Source organism: Tupaia chinensis, unplaced genomic scaffold (assembly GCF_000334495.1).
Source record: "Tupaia chinensis unplaced genomic scaffold, TupChi_1.0 Scaffold140308_1, whole genome shotgun sequence".
Lineage (NCBI taxonomy): Eukaryota > Metazoa > Chordata > Mammalia > Scandentia > Tupaiidae > Tupaia > Tupaia belangeri.
In genome coordinates, this window is record NW_006200185.1 from 946,606 (window position 1) to 952,522 (window position 5,917).

Below are 5,917 nucleotides of genomic sequence, written 5' to 3' on the forward strand. Positions count from 1 at the left end.
AGAGACAAAAATGGACAGTATATAATGATAAGTGAATCATTCTAGCAATGTAAAAATTATTTTACAGAAGAGTCTCAAAATATATGAAGCAAAAAGTGAACAAACTTGAAGAAGAAAATAGAGAGTTCCATAAAATTAGCAGGAGACTGGGGACTAGCCGATCATGTAATGGTTACGTTCTTGGACTACCATGTAGTTGACTATGATTCAAGTCCCAGACCCGGTGGCTTTAAACTGACAGTGGGCGTGTGTGAGTCCATGCCCAAGATTTCAAGAGGAGAATGGAGAAGAAGGGATTGTGGAGTGACCATCCTTCTGGGGAGTGATTTCTTGCTTTCTGTCTCTGTGGCAACACATGCCCTATCACAAAAAGTCCCTCTAAAAAAAAAGCTGGAAATTTTATATACCCTGTTTTAAATAATGGATAGTGCTAAACAGAAGATCATTAAGGATATGGAAGATGTATTATAAGTCAACTAAATCTTAAAGATATATACACCTGGAAAGGTAAGATTCTATCACTTACAATGTGGAGTATGCTGAGCTTGAAGCTGACTTTTGTGACATCTTAGCCTGTCCCTAACTCCTTGAGACGGGTCATGGTTGATTTCAGCAATGGCCTGTGATCAAAGGTGTCATTGGTATGTCTTAGAAACCCTTTGGGGAAGCATGTTCAGGGGCTCTAGATACCTCGTGAAGAAGAAAAATGAATTCTAACCTCCTCGTATATATTTATATTCTAACCTCAAAGAACAGAGAAAGCCTGTACCAGACGAACTCTGCAGCTTAGATAGTCCCTTCAGCTCTCACAATTTCTGAATTCCATTCTCTGTGACTTGACTGGCAGAGATGTTCCTTGCCTCTGCTTCTGGGAGAAAAGCAGACATTTGGACCTTGAGGATCAAACCATATACATTTTTACTGTACTTTGATGATCATGAACCAAATATATAAATGTTCATGTATTCTGGAAACATATAGCAATTGGGCTGTAAAAATTCATACAAAGCAAATAACAGTGTCTACTTTTCTAAGGTAATGTTTTTGAGGGTGTGCTTTGACCTTTTACTCTTATTTATGATTATGGTTTGAAATGTTGACAAACAAGGCTTAAAATTTCAGGGTTTTTTTGTAAAAAAAAATAAGTACAGCATAATCTACATGCTGGAATGATTAAAGTTCTTGCTCTTAATAGTAACAAAAAAAGTGTGTAATAAATTATTAACACAAAATTCAATCATCTGAAATAGTTTAGTATATTTTAAGTAGTTGTTCTATATAAGAGCTCAGAAAAATGATAGAAAAAAATCCTAAAATCCAAAGGAAATCCCACATAAATGATGTGAGCTGAAATTTACAATAAAAATTCATGCAAATGCACACTTCCTACACACCCCTGAAAATATAATACAATAAAAGAAAGAGTCAAATGCAATTGATAAAATGATTTGATTTCAGATGAAAAACCAAAGTAAAAGTACAGCAATGTGAGCTGCTCCAAACAGAACAGGATGCTGGACAACCATATTTCCTGGTGCCTTTCTCTCTTGGTGGCCTTTTCTTTCTTTTTTTTTTTTCTTCTTCTTCTTTTTTTTCAGAGACGAAGGGTGGGAGAAGAGGACACCATGATGAGTATCTTGGTATATCTGGAGAACTACTGCCATCGTGAGGAAATAATTTGAAAACTCTCTCTGCCATTATAGCTTCCTTTCCATGAGGGGAAGATTTGACCTGTAGAGAGGCTGAAGGAGTTTGAACTCCAAGCTGGGTCTCTTTGTCTTTGCTTCTAAGACCTTGAGAGAGATCTGGACATCAGAAGCATCTTAGCATCACACCTGGATTTTGAGGGGACTGGAGTGAACCAGCACCTTCCAGAAGGTACTGGCATAGGAGACGTGGGGTAGGGCTTCCATCCTCCCAGTGTGGGAGGGTCTGGAGGAACCCACTTAAAGACAAATGCAGGCTCCTGTGGCACACTTCTCTTCCTGTGCCTTGGGACAGGATTTCACAAGCTTTCAGGTGGTGTCACCAAGCAACGGGCAATGCTTTCTTGTTTCAGTATTGTGAGAACAATTCCAGGTGACATACTGCAGGAACAGATGTGTTTGCTGGATAACTCAAGTGTATCCTACTCTCTGGAAGGTAGTAGGACCTGAACAGAAGTGTAATCACCCAGCTAAGCAAAGAAGAAATACCTTCAATAGAAGATGTACATAAAAAGATGAGAACAAAAACAAACATCAACCTATATTTTGAAAGTCTTTGCCTATGATCTCTTCACTTCATACATGTCTGTTTTGCAGATACAATTTAAAGAAGCATGATTGTTTCTAGAAATGTAAAAAATAGCTGTAAAAATGACAACAAAGATGGCAGAGCAGGGAGCTTTGGTGCACCATCCCTCCAGAAAAGCACAAAAAACACTCAATAAACTATGATTAGGATTAGCTGGTGATGTGGTGGTCAAGGCAGCTGGAGCCCACATGGCTGACTGCATTTTAAGTCCTGGACCTGGCAGTCTAAAAAACACTGGATATGTGTATGTGCATGCCCACAATATTTCAAGAGTAGAATGGAGAAGAGATTATGATGTAGCCATTCCTCCGGAAGTGTTTTCTACCTTTTTCTCTCTGTCTCCTATGAGTGTATACACCCTATAGCAAATTAAAAACAAAACTATGGTTAGAAAGGAATTTCCTTAACATGATAATGGGTTTTTGTTTAGAAACAAACAAAGAAACAAACAAACAAAAACAACTAATAGTATACTCAAGGGTGAAAGACCAAAAGGTTTGCTTCTAAGATCAGGACCAAGACAAGAATCCCCACTTTGGCTACTACTATTGAACATTGTATTAGAAGTTCTAGTTAGGGTGATCAGACAAAAAAATCATGTAAAAGACATTAAAATTGAATAGAAAGAAGTAAAAACTATCTCTGCTTACAGGTAACATTTTCTTTCTTTCTTATTTTAAAATTTACCAGAGGGCATTTGTGCTTGATAGAGAGACAGAGAGAAAGTGAGAAAGCACTCCCATAGAGAATTATCACACTACATTCCCTTCTCTCATTTCTCCTTCCTTTCAGGACTTTAGACACTCAGGCAAACATGCCCGGTGTGTTTCTCAAGTTGCCAGGTCCAGGACTTGAACTATGCAGTTGGCCATGTGGGATCCAGCATCTTAAACACTATGCCATGGAATGGCTGAACAATTTCTTATATAAAGAAAATCCTTTAAAAAATCCACAAAATTGGTGTTAAAAATCACAAATTTAGTGAGTACTACAGAATAGAAAAGTAACTCACAAAAATCAGTTGTGTTTGTATATATTATCAATGAGCAATCTGGAAATTAAATTAAGGGAATTTCATTTATAGCAGCATGAAAACTAACAATATACTTAGGAAAATTTTTAACCAAAGAGTAAATATTAGTACATTAAAATTACAAAAAATCCCTGAAGGAATTAGAGATGGCCTACAAAAAAAGATGCCCTGTGTTCATGAGTAGGAAGACTAAATATTGTTAGGATGGCAATATTACCCAAAGAGTTCTGCAGATTCAGTGTAATCCCCATCATGACTGTTTTTGCAGAAATAACATAGCTGGTAATACAATTTGTATGGAATTGTGAGACCTCAATTCTCAAAACAATATTAAATAAGAAAAACCAGGTAGAGAACTCACACTATAAGATTTGAAAACTTACTAATCAAAGCAGTATGCTATTCAAATAACAAAAGACCTACACACTGGTTATTTGATTTTTTTATAAAGCTGTAAAAGTCATTTAATGGGGAGTGAATAACAAATAAGTTTGTGACAATTGATTATCTACATATAAAAGAATAAAGTTAGACCCCTACCTCACACCATAAACAAGTTTGTTCAAAATATATCCAAATTCTAACTATAAGAGCTAATACTATAAAACCTTAGGGAGGATTGTAGTGGCAAGTCATCAAGACTTTAAATCTGGGAATAATTTCTTAGATAAGCCACCAAAAGCATGAACAAAAACAAAAAGAGAGAGAGAGAGAAATTGGACTTTATCAAAATTAAAAAGGTTTGCATTAATGAACACTATCAAGATTGTGAAAAGCTATGGAAGAAACAAGAGTGTGGCATGAACATTGGGAGACAAAAACAAAGCAAGGAAATATGAGGAAATGAAATAAATGTGTAGTCTCAGAGATCAGAGGCTTAAAGAAAAGGATAGATTAAAAACTAAAAAGAGAGGAAAGAAAGATCCCAGCACACTGAAGGAAAGAGATATCCCCCAACACCCTTCTTGCTTATTCTTTTATTATAATACACAACTGGGTCCACCTTAACCACATCCTGGTTGATACCAACTTCATCAGCTTTCCCATTAAAGCCAAACTGGACTTAATGTGATCAGTGATAGACTGTCTATATGCCAAGTGTATCCCTTTGTATAACTGTGTAATGGCTGAAACTGATAAATTGGGGCAAAAGCATCAAGTGGCTCCAAGGATCACCAAGAATCCAAGATCTGAATGATTGATTACTGTGCACACACAAAAGAACCTATGTCGGGATGACTGCATAGTACAGAGAGTAACTGAGCACAAGTGTTACATTGTGGCCACAGTCGACCCAGACTTTAAAAGAAGAATCCAGAAGATCCTTGGAGTTCCTATCATGTACATTTCTAACCATAGATATAACATTGAGCCGATGCCAGATGATTATGGAGCCCCTTCCTCAGTTCTAATTTTTAAAGGACAAATTTCCTCTGCCTTTCTTTAACCAGAGTTCCCTGTTACCTATTCATTAAACATGCTGGATGTCATGAATTATTATTCTGTTCAACTATTTGCTATATTATGAGCTGAGTACAGTTAAATACAATTTTCTGCTCTTGAAGGAAAAAAAAAAGAATGTGAAATGCCAACTTAGAATGGGAGAAAAATATTTATAAATCAATGATCTGAGAAACTTAATATCCAGCACATATAAAGATTTCTTATAACTCAACAGCAAAGAGGCAAAAAACCCACAATTTTCAAAATAAGCAAAGGACTTGAACAGACGTTTCTCCTAAAAAGATACACAAATGGCCGATAAGAATGTGAAAAGATACTTAACTTCCTTATTCTTTACAGAAATGTAAATCAAAACCATCTTCTGTTATTACTTCATGCCCACTAGAATGAGTATAATGATGAAAAACATATTGGTGAGGATGTGGAGAAGCTGGAACCCACAGATAATGCTAGTGCACAAAATTGTGCAGCTGCTATGAGAGTTTGCCATTGCTTCAAATATTTAAACATATACTTATTATATTACATAGTAATTATTTGTTAATAATTATTTTTTATTTAACTTTATTTATTTAATTTTTTGAGAGGTTTTTGCTATAGGGTGCATGTGCTTACCAGAAAGAGAGAGAAACAGAGAGACATAAAGTGAGAAATCACCTCCCAGGGGGGATGACCACACCACAATCCCTTCTCCATTTTCCTTTCAGGATCTCGGGCACGCATGCACATGCGCCCAGTGTGAGTTAAAGCCACCAGGTCCAGCAGGACTTGAACGGCGGTCAACTATATGGAAGTCTAGTAACAGCCATTACATCAACTGTTGGTCCCTACTTATTTAATTTGACCACAGAAGGACAGAGTGAGAGAGAGAAAGTGAGGAAGCAAGTTGCCAGGTTCGACGGAGTCCAGCATCCCTAAACACCACGCCACCTGCCGGCCCCTATGACCCAGCAGTTCTACTCCTGGAAGCATATACAAAACGTATTAAAAACAGGTATTCAAACAGGTATGAAGTAATTTCAAAACATTTGTGGGAAAATGGAATTCAAGTATAAGTTTATTTTGGTATAAAAAAATTGAAATCCATGGATAGTTTTGTCATAATATGCATTTTCCATAAACTTT

General features: G+C 36.5%; 1 long non-coding RNA gene across 3 annotated transcripts in view; it reads left to right on the top strand.

Annotated features, from left to right (window-relative positions):
• Positions 1-5,917, top strand: part of LOC102484854 (uncharacterized) — a 36,681-nt gene that overhangs the window by 28,080 nt on the left and 2,684 nt on the right. The window contains exons 3-4 of one of the 3 annotated variants that reach the window (XR_001371449.2): positions 1,792-1,878; positions 5,500-5,533. The exons of 1 other annotated variant lie outside the window; for it this stretch is intronic. This is a non-coding gene — a long non-coding RNA (uncharacterized LOC102484854). Of the gene's footprint in view, positions 1-1,791; positions 1,879-5,499; positions 5,555-5,917 lie in introns of those variants that run through there. One more of the 3 variants, XR_003546873.1, reaches the window with a different exon arrangement.